The sequence below is a fragment of the Entelurus aequoreus genome, linkage group LG12 (assembly GCF_033978785.1).
Source record: "Entelurus aequoreus isolate RoL-2023_Sb linkage group LG12, RoL_Eaeq_v1.1, whole genome shotgun sequence".
Lineage (NCBI taxonomy): Eukaryota > Metazoa > Chordata > Actinopteri > Syngnathiformes > Syngnathidae > Entelurus > Entelurus aequoreus.
Window position 1 is genome coordinate 53,232,766 of NC_084742.1, and position 15,963 is coordinate 53,248,728.

Genomic DNA, 15,963 nt, shown 5'->3' on the forward strand with positions numbered 1-15,963 from the left:
CTCCCTCTTCTTTCTTTAAAATAAGAAAAACAAAAGCCAAGTGCAACAAGGGAAAAGGCAATTGAAAAACATTCAAGAAAATAACAAAATACAATCAGCATTCTCGCCTGTGTTTTTTTTTATTTTTTATTTTTTTTTATTTTTATTTTTTTTTAAACAACAATTAGGGTGAATTCCAATTAGGGTGGATTCCACAGTCCTTCACATAGTGCTTTCAAGAGCACTAGGGATGATGCCCCCTTTTTCGTCAGACAGTCAGCTAGTTGGGCTTTTGTCACTGACCAGAGCACCTTTTTGATTGTTTTACTCTGAATGAGCTCCTTGATCCCGCTTATATCCAACCGAAGTCTCTTCTCTGTGACCTGTTTAGTGGACTTAAGGGCATCATAAAGAGAGTGATTGTCAGTCACACAGACCAACGTGGGAGCATTTAATTTGGTGGTCCCAGTAGTGAGCTCCGAAAAAAGAGTAGAAAGGAAAATAGCATTGTCTATTCCATCCGACATAGCGAGTGTCTCTCCCGCAAGGGTGCTCCGCACCACACGCCTGATCCTCTTAGATTGCCAACAGAGAGGAGAAAACTTCCCGTTTTCCCCCATGAGAGTGATCAATGTCCCTCCTTGAGTACCTCCATCAGGCAAGTTTCCCAGCGAGGCATCACTGAAGACAGTCAAGTTCAAAGCATCATTATTACCCAAATGTTGAAATTTCAGAGTAACCTTTCCTGCTTTAAGTTTACGAATCACCTTATTTGCATCATGAATGGACTGCACAGTAGCATTTTTCAGAATAGATGCCAAAATACAAGCGTCAAACATAACATCAGGTCTAGTTTGTTTTGCAACCCAAAGAATTTGTCCTATTTTTGATCTCAGCTGCTCTCTTTCCGTTTCACTAAGAGCTGAATCTCTCTGTATAGCACGTGCTGGCTGCATGTTTATGGGTTGCATGTTGTCAATATAGCCCTGCTGATTCATCTCAATTACACCATTTACAGTGGCAATGTCCATTCCTACATAGCAGAAATTATCATGTTCCTCACGTCCCACACGGAACGCACACTTCAGTCGAGGAATCACATCAGTTACAAAGTTTTGTGAACCTGCCCAGAGAAAATCATCCACATGACATGCAAGTACCCCTTTTACTTTGCATTGTTCATCCAACCAATAAAAGACTGCAGGATCCACTTGTGACACTTTACCACTTGTGCTCAGCATTATTTCTTTCACTCTATTATACCAATAAAGTGATGCATCAGCAAGACCATATACACATTTCTTAAGTTTCCATAGCACCCCTTTACTGTTTGCTTCTGGGGGGGGGGTGAACATGAATGTCCCTTGATAACTCCATGCCTTGCAAAAAGGCAGATTTAATGTCCATAGAATGGACCTTCCACTGATTTTGGCTAATCACTGCTAGCAATAACCTCAGGGATTCAGAAGCACAGGTTGGTGAATCTTTTTGCACCTGTTGGATATTGAACTCTTCAAAACCCCTGGCTACAAGTCTAGCTTTAGGCACAATACCGTTCTCAGTTTCTTTTAGACTACAGACCCAACGGGTGGAAACACATCTTTGGCCTGTATCTTCAACTTCTTCAAAAACATTATTATTGTTCCAGTTTTCAATCTCTATTTGTTTAGCTTCATCAAATGATATGTCTTTTGTTATAAGTACATCAGCATCCATGACTTCTGAATCGGACTCAATGCTGAGACTATTCACACGTGACAGATCAACAGCTTCTTTTTGACCATGACTCCCATCATTTTCAATAAATTGCAGGTTATACCAATTTTTATACCCTCCTGTGGCTTTGCCTGCTCTACCTAGGACTTTTGCTTTACATAGAACACTTTCATCACTTTTCATAAAGGTTACAGTATGTCCCGCTTTTACCTTGACACTGGACACAGGAATAACAGGGTTATCATTATAGACATTGTGCTCCATTTGAGTTTGAATTACATCATTATGAGTCACTAACGAATGAGCTCCCTCTCCTGCATTGGACTCTCTGTCACTTTCCTGTTCGTTATCAGCATCTGTGTTTTGTGTACTGAATGAGCCACCTGTGGCTCTGTTCACTACATCTGTGTTTTCACTGTCTGCTGCTTGATTCTGTACAATTATCTCACTGTTTGTGTCATCGAGAACCTCACTTTGAGCAGTTGTGTGTAACTTATTAAGCCTCAAGTGATGTACTCTAACAAGGATACCACCATGTCTTACAAATACAACAGCCCCATCCTGACCAATAACTATCCCTGGTCCCTTCCACTCTGTACTGTCAGCTCGTTTGTAATAGACCTTGTCTCCTGTCTCATATTTTTCATCTGTGGATCTGAGCTGCTTACGTAACGCTCTCCTTATTCTCTCTGAACATTCAGCTTCAGTGAAAGCCTTCCTAGAAGCATGCAACGCTGATATGTGTTGTCCTACCCTTGCACTAACAGTAGTGCCTTCGAGTGCAGGTAGTTTATCAATTAATACAGAGGGAAGGTTAGGGTTTTGACCAAATACCAGTTGATGTGGGCTATAACCATGAACACTGTGCATACAGTTCTTAGCCATAAGAGCCCAGTCTAGGGCAGTGTGCCAGTCACATCCATTTTCCCGTCTCACCTTCAGTAGGATGTCGGTGAGAGTCTGATTGTCTCTCCAACAGCCCGTTGCTCCAGGGACTGTATCCTGCTGTTGTCCTCGTCTCGATGTTGAAGTTTTCGGCCATGTCACGAAACTCTTCATTATTGAACTCTCCACCGTTGTCGCTGTACAAAATACGAGGAGGGCCGTGAACACTTATCCATGTGTGGATGAGGGCGTTGACCATTTCAGAGGCCTTCTTTGTCTTCACAATGCTTCCTGCACTGAACCGGGTGAATTGGTCGATCACATGTAGATACCACACTCCTGGCTCCAACTCATGCAGGTCCACCGCCACCGTCTCATTATATTCTGTAGCTAGAGGCAGACCAACAGCTGGCCTCGGCTTCGCTTTGCTGTATCTCTGACATATGTCACAATCATGCACTATTTGTTGCAAAATAGTGAGGCAGTCCTTGTCTTTATTACCCGAGCTTTGAATTAGCCTCTGCAGCCTGTCTGCAGATGCGTGGCCAAACTGTTTGTGTAGCTTGAGAAGGATTTTGCGCTTTTCGGCTGAAGACATGTTTTCTGTCACTGTCAGGACTTCATCTTCAGCTGTCGCTGCAAGTATCACGTCATCTTTCATTTGCTGTGTTGTGCTGTTTTTGTCTCTTATGTCCACACAGTAGTGTCCTGAGCTGGTGAACTCAAGAGGAATCTGCTGTTTAAACATCACTGCTCTGTCATTCTCCATATCTAAAACAGTTCCTGCCTTCTTCAGTGAGGACTTACTCAGCAGCAGTGGAATGTCAGCGTTGACCACTTCTGTCTCAATGTGACATTTTGTTTGTCCTATTTTGGCAGGTAGTTTCACTTTTCTGGTGGAATATACTAAGTTGCCATCTCCAAAACGAAATGGTCTTGAACTGGTGTTTTCTGTCCTCATCATTTTGTCTGTCTGCTCTTGACTGAGACAACTAACATAACTGTCAAGCCATTTCTCCCCACATACTGTACGAGTGCATGCCGTGTCTATGATGGCTGATCCCAGGGATTCAGTTATGAAAATCTCAGCGTCAGACATAGGGTCATTTGTCAACAACGTTATGTTAACTTCTTCTACATTTTCGTCTTCTGTTAGTCTTACTTGTTCGTTCTTCTTGTAAGGACAGTCCTTGGCCCAATGAAATGTGCTTTGACAAACGGCACATCTTGAACGCTTACCGAACTTATCCAATGGGTTGGTGCCCGGCAACGGTGTCCTTTCACTCTTCTGTTGAAACGTGTTCCGTCTTCCCTGTCCTTGTCGTTGTCGTTGTTCAGTGAAGAAAGCTGCATCTTGGTTTAGTTGAATCCCGTGCGACAAACCTGGCGCCGTTTTCGCTCCAAAAATCCGCTTGAGTGCCGACTTCATGGACGCAAACTTTAGGTCGGGGCACGCCGTTAGTGCAAGTTGTCTGTTTTTCTCATCGAGGCAGGCCGTGTCCAACAACTTGAAGGCTAACACAGCATCTGGAAGCGCCATGTCGTACTTTTTAATTCGATTGTATCGCTGCTCAAAGTCAATTATGTAGTCTGCCATTGAAACGGAACTGTCTTTCATTAAACGATCAAACTGGGAATACGCTTCGTACGCGCGGTCCTTTTCTTCTTGCTGAAACACACCGTCCAGTTTTGCTAGTAATGTCGCCATACCAGTGTCTTTGTCCAAGTCGTCTGCTGGTATCTCCATAGCGATATCCTTGGCTCGTCCTTCCAGACCCAAAGCCACAGCAAGCGCCTGCTTCTTCTTGTCGAGTTCGGTAACTCGTGCCCATATGTTAACTTCATTTTTCCAACATTCATACGGCCTGGTTTCGTCAAACTTCGGCGGTACTCTGTAGTTCGCAGCCATCTTCAAACCATCCTCTGCTACCAATGTTGATATAGACTTAGTAGACACAACGTATATTAAGTATATTGAGTTTTATTCAGACACTGAGGCAGCCGACATGTCAACATAGTTCCCTCCATGACATACCATATCCCAGCAGCCCCCACTGCCCCGCCTCCAGCATGAATAGCCGTAAAGGGAAACATAGAACTGTCGTAAAGTGTTCATTGGAGAACAACACACGTTAACATAGACCACAAGGAAGTGTTTTACATTTAGAAAAAATAAATAATATGACTCCTTTTAATGCGCCCTATAACCCGGTGTGCCCTATCGTCCGGAAAATATGGTATATTTGCCGGGTTAAATTAATAATTATTTATTATTGGTTGACTTCAAAGTAATGCAGAGATTTTTTTAAATATAGGCATTATTGCCACAATTTCAACAACTTTTACTCTTCTGTCATTGCAATGAATGACGCATGAGGGTCCTAGTGACTCCCATCACATATTTTTTTTATAAACAATGCACTTATGTAACTTAAATCTATATCTGCGGCCTAACAAAAAGTAGATTTTTAAATATTGTATTTAAGTATTGTGAATGTATGTATTTGTTGTAAACAAAGTACTTAAATTGTTTTATTTGCCATTTAAGGCTGCTGTGCACATTGTTCAGGTTTTTGTATGGTTTAAAAATAATCAAAGTTTACTTGTACAGTGTTAAATACTGTAGTCTTAAGTAACGATTGGTTTGTTTTGTAAGTAATTGGTTATTTGACATTGTTATTCAAATAAATATTGTTAAAAAATAGGGTGAGCGATATACTGGACTCAATAACTCCCCGGTGACGTTTTGCTGAATTTACTGAGGAATTTGTGAAACTACAACAATACAAAAAGAATGCCGTTCTTTTTTGTTTTCCCCCAAATATTTTTATTGAATTTTGCAGACAGTACAGCATAGTGGATCATGGCAACAGCAAGTTGAGGTATCTGCACATTTTACAATATGTTACATAATAAACTCAACCCTTACAATACCCGCCCACTCAGTTCGCAAGGTAATTGTCCCCTAGTGTCCATAACAGATATAGACACACATGAATATATGCAAACATAGATTCAATCTAATGAAATATATTAAAGATAAATAAATGAATAGATAAGGTCAAATAAATAAATAAATAATACATAAGATATACCATAAAATATAACGTAAAAGTAAATAAACACAAGGAATGAGGGTCAGGGGGAGGGGGAATGGGGACTTCAGCGGTCAACTCTGTCTAAATTATGTTACTCGAATCGCTTGGGGTGAATTCAAGCTTGTCCCTAATAAGATCTCAGAGGGGGCCCCAAGTTTTATGGAACGATGACACAGATCCTTTCTGCGAAAACCGAAGCTTCTCTAATTGTAGACACCGCAAGACATCTGAACACACTTACATCATAATACATCACACAATTTCATATCATTTCATTTTACATCATGCCCGAAAAGGAGTAGGAAGAAGCAAAGCTTATTTAATCCTACCCCTTTCCCACTTCAAAGTGTTTACAATTATATAGAATCATTCACTGACCATTTTATACAATAAAATAACATCTATGAATTAGTATATACAACAGTTTTGTAATATGTAATTAATTAATTCAGTCATTAACATACTGAGATGAAGAATATATTATTTTCAATAAGGTTGGAAGTATTTCTCATTCTTCTTCTTTGTACTTTGTAAGCACTATTATTTTGAACAACCTCTTAAACTGGATCATATCAGTACAATTTTTAACTTCTTTACTTAATCCATTCCATAATTTAATTCCACGTACTGATATGCTAAAAGTTTTAAGTGTTGTACATGCATATAAATGTTTGAAATTATTTTTTCCTCTAAGGTTATATTTCTCCTCTTTAGTTGAGAAGAATTGTTGTACATTCTTTGGTAGCAGGTTATAGTTTGCGTTGTACATCATTTTAGCTGTTTGCAATTTTACCAAATCACCGAACTTTAATATTTTTGACTTAATAAATAAAGGGTTTGCATGTTCTCTATATCCAACATTATGTATTATTCTAACTGATCTTTTTTGTAACACGGTTAGCGAATGTAGCGCACATTTGTAGTTATTTCCCCATATTTCTGCACAATAACTCAGATATGGTAACACTAAATGGTAAATGGGTCGTACTTGTATAGCGCTTTTCTACCTTTTTTTTTAAGGAACTCAAAGCGCTTTGACACTATTTTCCACATTCACCCATTCACACACACACATTCACACACTAGCGAGCAGTAGAGAATATGAAGTGATTTTTGGCCCCGGACGTGTTTTGTTTTATTCATTATTGAAATGTTTTTTGCCACTTTATTTTGTATGTTTTGTATATGAGATTTCCAGTTCATTTGATCATCTATTAATACTCCCAAAAATCTGGTTTCTTTTACCCTTTCGATGTCTACTCAGTCTATTTGTATTCGTGTATGATGCTCTTTTCTACTATTACCAAATAGCAATATTTTAGGTTTACTGAGATTCAAAGATAGTCTGTTTTTGTCAAACCATCTTTTTAATTTGTTCATTTCTTCTGTTATTATTTGTATTATCTTCTGTGTGTTCTCTCCTGAACAGAAAGCAGTTGTGTCGTCTGCAAATAAAACTAACTTAAAGTCCTTTGTAACTTTACAAATGTCGTTTATATAAAGATTAAACAATCTTGGTCCCAGTATTGATCCCTGCGGTACACCACAGGATATATCTAGCCGTGTTGACATATTTTCACCCATCTTCACATATTGCTTCCTGTTGGTTAGATAGCTTCTTACCCAGTTCAATACCAAACCTCTGATGCCATATCATTCTAATTTTTGTATTAAAATGTCATGATTAATTGTGTCAAATGCTTTTGTTACGTCCATGAATACTGCTGCCGCACATTCTTTACCATCTATTGCATTGGTAATTTCCTGTTATTTTGATTAATGCTATTGATGTTGAGATATTTGCTCGAAATCCATATGGGTTCTCCACGAGCGTCCCACATGATTTTGGAGAATTGTGGAAGTAATGAAACTGGTCTGTAGTTAGTAAACTGGTGTACGTCTCCATTCTTATAAATTAGTACGACTTTTGCAATTTTCATTATGTCAGGGAATTTGCCGGTTAAAAATGATACGTTGGCGATATATGTCAGAGGTTCTAAAATGTCTTCTATAACCTTTTTTATCGTTACCATATCTATTCCATGACAGTCGGTTGAGGTCTTGGATATACAATTTTTTACAATTTTGATTATTTCCTCTTTTGTTACGCTTTTAAGAAACATGGAATTGGGATTTCTGTCTATGAGCTCACTCAAGACCTCAACTGACCCATCATCTGCATTTGGAATTCTTTGATCCAGATTTTTTCCGATATTAACAAAATAATCATTGAAACGTTCAGCTATTTGGTTCATATTGTCATTTTTTGTATTTCCATCTAGAAGGTACTGGGGGTAATCTTTCTTAGCACCATTTTTAATATGCTATTTAGGATGCTCCTTGTTGCTCTCATGTTGTTTTTGTTCTTGTTTAATAATTGACTGTAGTATTCCTTCTTACATGTTCGTAGTATACCAATTAGCTGGTTTTTATATTTCTTATACCGTAATTTCCGGACTATAAGCCGCTACTTTTTCCCCTCGTTCTGGTCCCTGCGGCTTATACAAGGGTGCGGCTTATTTACGGCCTGTTCTTCTCTGACACCGACGAAGAGGATTTCGGTGGTTTTAGTACGCAGGAGGAAGACGATGACACAATGATTAAAGACTGACTTTTCATATACCGGTAGGCTGGTTATTTTGATAACGTACAGGTGAGCACTTTGTATTACTTTGCACCGTTGTATTATTTGTACTCTGCACGAATGCTGTTCGCCATGTCAAAGATGTGAAAGTTTGATTGAATGATTGAAAGATTTATTGTTAATAAATGGGACGCTTTGCGTTCCCAAACAGTCATCTCTGTCCCGACAATCCCCTCCGTGGTAGCAGGAACCCCTATATACTACGGTAATTACACATCAAAACCCTGCGGCTTATAGTCGGGTGCGGCTTATATATGGAGCAATCTGTATGTTCCCCTAAATTTAGCTGGTGCGGCTTATAGTCAGGTGCGGCTTATAGTCCGGAAATTACGGTACTTATTTTCTGCCTCTATAGATCTGTGTTATAAATATTCGATACAATGTGTTTTTTTGTGACAAGCATTTTTCAGTCCTTTTGTCATCCACGGGTGGTTGTTTTTCTTTTGCTTCTTACTACGTTCTTTCCATGGGCAATGTTTATCATAGTGTTAGAAAGGTGTTGACAAAATTCCCATGTGCATCATCTACATCATCTTCATTGTATACATTGTCCCAAATTTGTTTCCTCAGATCCTTCTTGAAGGAAATCATTCCTTCCTCTGTGCATAGTCTTTGAAATGTATTTTTGTCAATGTTCTTCTTCCTGTAGTTCCCATCATAAATAGTAAAGACTGGCAGATGGTCGCTGATGTAGGTTGTTAACAAACAGTCCACTTGTTGTATTATTATCAAAGACATTAGTGAAGATATTGTCAATAAGTCTAGCACTGTGACTTGCAATTCTGGTTGGTCTTGTGATTTGGGGATACAAACTCATACAATACATTGTATCTGTGAAATCATTAATGGACTTTTGCTTGTTGCGGTTCAAGAGATCAATGTTGAAGTCTCCACATAAAAAAAGTACTTTTTGACTGATTCCTTTGAAAGTTCCCTTAATCCAGTCTTCAAATCCTTCAATACTTGAGTTGGGTCATTTATACAACTGATCAATACATTTTTTTTTTTTCATGACATATCTCACTGGTTATACACTCTAAAACATTGTCAATAGCTAGTGACATGTTTTTTACCACCTTGTAATGGAAGTCCTTCATCACATATACAGCAACTCCGCCTCCATTCTTATTTACTCTATTAATATGATTGAGTTTATATCCTTCTAGTCCAAAGTCCATTCCTTTTTTTGGATCCATCCATGTCTCTGATACAGCGATAATTTTGAAAGGTTCTTTAAATTGTTCAAAAATGATTTCATATTGTTAAAATTGGCATACAAGCTTCTACAGTTAATATGAATAATTGACAGTTTATTGGAATTAATGTTGGTGTTGTACTGTATTTCTGTATAATATAAACAATTATTGTCCATGTGAGAAAAAAAATGTGTGTCTGGATCTATAGCACTGTCCAATTCCGTCCTGTTATAGTCAATGCTGGAAAAGGTTATAAATTCTCTGTTTGATTGATTATTGTTTTTGTGTCATGGTTGTTTAATTTTTTTATCGTTATTGATATTTATCCAGCTCTGCTATTTTCCTTATGACTATTACTCTTGCTTCCTCTGGTGTTCCATTTAGTTTAATACATATTTTGCAGTTTGCTGTCCATGTTTGTTGTATTTTTCCTTGTTTTCTTAAGCTACGTGCTTTTCTGGCTATGTCTGCGTTTTTCTTTGTTAAATGTTCATTTATGTACACGTCTGTTCCTTTCAGCTTCCTCCCTTGTTTTAGTAATGCGGTTTTATGTTTCCTATTGACGAATCTCATTATTATTATTACTGGTGCCGAATTATCCTTCTTCTTATGGAGTGGGTGGCAAGCTTCCACATTTGCCATGTCCATGAATATACCTTTTGACTCCATGAACGTTGCCATTTGCCTCTCTGTGGAGATGTCCAAATTCCCGGGCTCCTCTCCACCATTGGCGGTCACCGCCAATTAAGTCCGGTCAGAATAAAATAAAAAATTAAGAGTTGAGCAGTGTCTTTTACATCATTACTTTCATCCAGTGCTAGTGAATATAGCTTAAATATTTTGGGTTTATGTGGCATATTAGGGTCCATGGCATCAAAGTGTTTAACATTTAAGGTTTATGTGACATATGATGTCCATGACGTCACATAGTGTTACAACATTTCAGGTTTATGTGACATGTGAGGCTCATTACATCACAGCGACTTTACAAAACCACCTGAGTTGGTTATAGTTCATGTGTTGTCATTTTAAAAAAATCTGAATCCATTGCTACTGTAATCTAAAACCAAGAATAGTTTAAAAGTAAAATGGGTAAAAATGTTATTGTGATTAGGTGTAATTACATATAAGAACATGTGAGCCGAGGATGTCGTTGTGGCTTGTGCAGCCCTTTGAGACACTCATGATTTAGGGCTATATAAGTAAACTTTGATTGATTGAACTGTATTGGTTTTGTGGATTTTGTCGCTAACAATAATCTGGAATAAATACGAAACACTTGCTTTTTTAATTGCTGGTAACATACTCAAACTACCACAGAACATGTGGAAAAACAAAAATGTTTCTTTGTTTTATTTCAACATCTTTCTTTTTTTTGATATGACTCTGTTATGGATGTAGTACTTTATGGTAAACCAATCTCTGTCCTGTAGAGCTACTGGTTCTTTCTGGAGGCAGGCTTCACAATCTTTTTTTACCTAGTACTTTGTTGCCAGTTATAAAATGCAACATGTGTCGTTCAACTGCTTCCACTTCTTCACCTGTCCACTTGCCTCTCACCTTTGCAGCTGTCATGAGGGAGACAAAACACAATGTCTTACTGAAGGAATAATGACTATAACACAGTGAAAAGATGCAAAACAGAATATAATATTATAGTTAGTAATGTGGATTATTTATTTACCTCACTTTCGAGTGGAGCACGTTGAAGAAGCTTGAGAAATACCCATTTCCAGCGCTGTGTCCTGCTGTGAACCTGAAAGGAAGAATTAGAAAACTGTAAAAGTAAACATTTAACGTATTGCACTTTGTACAAACCCTGTTTCCATATGAGTTGGGAAATTGTATAAGATGTAAATATAAACGTAATACAATAATTTGCAAATCCTTTTCAACTCATATTCAATTGAATGCACTACAAAGACAAGATATTTTATGTTCAAACTCATAAACTTTATTTTATTTTTTGCAAATAATAATTAACTCAGAATTTCATTGCAGCAACACGTGCCAAAGTAGCCACTGTGTTACATCACCTTTTCTTTTAACAACACTCAATAAACGATTGGGAACTGAGGAAACTAATTGTTGAAGCTTTGAAAAAGGATTTATTTCCCATTCTTGTTTTATGTAGAGCTTCAGTCGTTCAACAGTCCGGGGTCTCCGCTGTCGTATTTTACGCTTCATAATGCACCACACATTTTCGATGGGAGACAGGTCTGGACTGCAGGCGGGCCAGGAAAGTACCTGCACTCTTTTTTTTTTTTTTACAAAGCCACGCTGTTGTAACACGTGCTGAAAGTGGCTTGGCATTGTCTTGCTGAAATAAGCAGGGGCGTCTATGAAAAAGACGGCGCTTAGATGGCAGCATATGTTGTTCCAAAACCTGTATGTACCTTTCAGCATTAATGGTGCCTTCACAGATGTGTAAGTTACCCATGCCTTGGGCACTAATGCACCCCCATACCATCACAGATGCTGGCTTCTGAACTTTGCGTTGATAACAGTCTGGATGGTTCGCTTCCCCTTTGGTCCGGATGACACCATGTCGAATATTTCCAAAAACAATTTGAAATGTGGACTCGTCAGACCACAGAACACTTTTCCACTTTGCATGAGTCCATCTTAGATGAACTTGGGCCCAGAGAAGCCGGCGGCGTTTCTAGATGTTGTTGATAAATGGCTTTCGCTTTGCATAGTAGAGCTTTAACTTGCACTTACAGATGTAGCGACCAACTGTATTTAGTGACAGTGGTTTTCTGAAGTGTTCCTGAGCCCATGTGGTGATATCCTTTAGAGATTGATGTCGGTTTTTGATACAGTGCCGTCTAAGGGATCGAAGGTCACGGTCAATCAATGTTGGTTTCCGGCCATGCCGCTTACGTGGAGTGATTTCTCCAGATTCTCTGAACCTTTTGATGATATTATGGACCGTAGATGTTGAAATCCCTAAATTTCTTGCAATTGCACTTTGAGAAACGTTGTTCTTAAACTGTTTGACTATTTGCTCACGCAGTTGTGGACAAAGGGGTGTACCTCGCCCCATCCTTTCTTGTGAAAGACTGAGCATTTTTTGGGAAGCTGTTTTTATACCCAATCATGGCACCCACCTGTTCCCAATTAGCCTGCATACCTGCGGGATGTTCCAAATAAGTGTTTGATGAGCATTCCTCAACTTTATCAGTATTTATTGCCACCTTTCCCAACTTCTTTGTCACGTGTTGCTGGCATCAAATTCTAAAGTTAATGATTATTTGCAACAAAAAAAAAAGTTTATCAGTTTGAACATCAAATATGTTGTCTTTGTAGCATATTCAACTGATTATGGGTTGAAAATGATTTGCAAATCATTGTGTTCCGTTTATATTTACATCTAACACAATTTCCCAACTCATATGGAAACGGGGTTTGTACATAAACACAGACCACCTCCCCTGCTCTTACCAGAATCCTTGTTTCGGTCTCGACGTAGCAGCGTGCGGTCTGCTAGCTGCACCGCAGCGTCGAGGATTAGGGGGTGAAGCCAGGTTTCGGAATTGACCAAAAAACAACAGTCTTGGATGTAGCTTTTTCCAGCTAGCTCAAGTTTTAGCTCATCCATTTTGTGAGCGATGGATCTGGCGTTGGTGAGATATATGCTCGGCAGCGGAGGCTTGTGGGGTTGTTTCTTGATTCTCTCCAGGAGACCAGACCGGCTGCCCCGCTTTTTTTCATCTCCCGCCGCCGCCTGCGTCGCCTGCCGGATCCGATAACAATCCACGGAGATTCCGGTGGTCTTGCTATCTCGTCGGGTATGTTGTGTGAGCGGTGGAAATCGCTAGAAACGGCTATCCTGTGTTGAAAACCAATGTCCAGTAGGTTTTGACGACTGTGTTGTCGCGAAGGTAGACAGACATAACCAAAACAATATAAAAAACATAAAAGGAAGCACCGAAAGTGGGAGCTGTAAGCTGCTGCGTCCGTGCGCGCCACGGCCGGCCACTAACTTGGCCAGTGTCCAGTCCGCATGGATGAGCGAGGATGCGTCTAAGAATGTGTGTGTGTGTGTGTGTGTGTGTGTGTGTGTGTGTGTGTGTGTGTGTGTGTGTGTGTGTGTGTGTGTGTGTGTGTGTGTGTGTGTGTGTGTGTGTGTGTGTGTGTGTGTGTGTGTGTGTGTGTGTGTGTGTGTGTGTGTGTGTGTGTGTGTGTGTGCGCGTGCGTGCCTTTAAAAGGCTGTGCCTGTTGCCAAGTGACGTGGGACGTCAGCGCCCAGACAGAGCAGAATAGTTCAGCTGTGTTTGTTAGCTTAGCAGCGGCAGTTAAGATAGTTCTGTTGAATGTTTTCACTGTGTTGTATTACCTCTGGTCAATTAAGAGATGGAATGTGCCTCAATAGCTGTCATAAGTTCTTGTCCAAAAACGAGGTATTATTTACTTAAACTAAAGGTTGTCACCTTAACCGCTGATTAGTTCCCTCCTACACTCAAAAAAATGACTCATTGGATGAACTCAATTAAAATGAGGGCAGGATTTCCATCCAACAAATATATGTTGCCCCAACTCAAAATTAGTACATTCTCACAATACAATAAAAATGTGTTAATCCAATTTATTTTTAGCAAATAAATCCAAACTGAAATTATTGCAATAACTAAGCGAAATTTATTTACATTTGTCAGAATAATTTTTAACAAATACATCTAAAATGAAATTATTTTGGTTTCTAAGTGAAATTTTTTTATATGTGCCCAACTCAAAATTAATTGGAAATTAAGCAAGCTAAAAATCACTCTAGATCCCATAAAAACACATCAGACAAAACCTGGTTGGTATTTTTAATGTAGAATAATTCTTAATTCAACAATCTTGAATATAACACCACAAGATGTCAGTTACTTGCAAACACAAACCAAAATGTTGCGTTTGAGTGAAAACAAAACATTAAGAAGTCAATTTTACATAAAGATGTCAGATTTGCTACCAACACATACCAAGAACTTAGTTTTATATAAACAAAGATGTCAAATTGACTTGATACAAAGCACAGAGAACTCAGTTTTAGTTATAAAACCCCCAAGAAACAGTTTTACCTTTTCTTAAATAACTCGAGGCAAACTTTATGAGAAATGGTTCTCCAAAATAGTTTAAAGTGGTGTAAAATTAACACTCAGCGCCACAAAGGAAACTGCAAAAACACATCTGAGTCCTGCACAAGTGTGCTAAAGGAACCATTAGCCTTAATGTACTTAGAGTTCCATCCATCCATTTTCTACCGCTTGTGCCTTTTGGGGTTGCGGGGGGTGCTGGAGCCTATCTCAGCTGCTTTCAGTAAAGAAAAGAAAACAAGGCAAATACAAAATTCCCATGCATCAAATTGGCAACAAACAAAAATAAATAAGAAAAATTTAACATTCACAGACCAGGAATCTGATACTAATGGGATGCTAGTAGCAAATATCCTTTGAATGTAAGCAAGTAAAAACAAAACATGAGACAGTACTAGCTATTAAAAAAATAAATAAAAAATTAATAAAATCCAAAATCTTGAATCGAACTTAATCCATTTATCCTGAGTTGAGTGATGAAACGGAGGAGAGAAATGGTTGCGAGAAGTGTGGAGGGTAGTCACACTCAGAGATAAAATGGGGAGGTAAAGTTCATCCAGTCTAAACCCTAAAGTAATCGCTCTCCACTCCCCATGACTGCATTTCAAATGTTAATCGTGTACTTCCAGCAGTTCAGTAAACAGCCTCTTCTTCCCTGTAACTTAGTCAATTCTGAGTCCAATTCTCAAGTTCAAAATGTTGTAGGTCATAGATTGTCTTTAAATGGGGTGAAAATGAAGGCAAAAACAATACAACCAAAAATAAAGATCTGATGATGAACTTTGTCAACAAGTGTTCACCTCTCATGCAAGCAACTTGATTTTCAGCTGCTGTATCTTTGTGTTCAGCTTGTGCCCATCCAGGTTCATTAGGATCTTCTGGAAAAACTCAAATGTGTACTTGAAGTTGTCTGGAAACCTTAGATCAAGGGCATAAATGAGCCCAAACATCATTATGATTCCCATGATGACGGTGTCCACGTTGCTCAGGACTTTGATGCCTTCGATAACAACTCCATCGCCATCTCCACGGATTATGTATATCTCATGACTGTGAGGGCAATGTCCTTTTCTGAATCCTCAGTGGCGGAGGCCTGAACAACAACACAAAAACAGAACACTTGTGTTAGGTAAAATGCTGAACACCACTAGCAGAAAATTAATTAGCTGTTTTTTTTTAAGTCCTGTTTGCCTGTCAAATTAATCATTTATGTATCATGAGTTAAACGTGATTGGAAAGTTAACCATATATATATATATATATGTATATATAAATATATATATAATAATAATATAATGTTTGACATTGGCCCGTAAATAACTTCAGCAAGCAGCCATGAACATAATGCAATTGCTGCAACA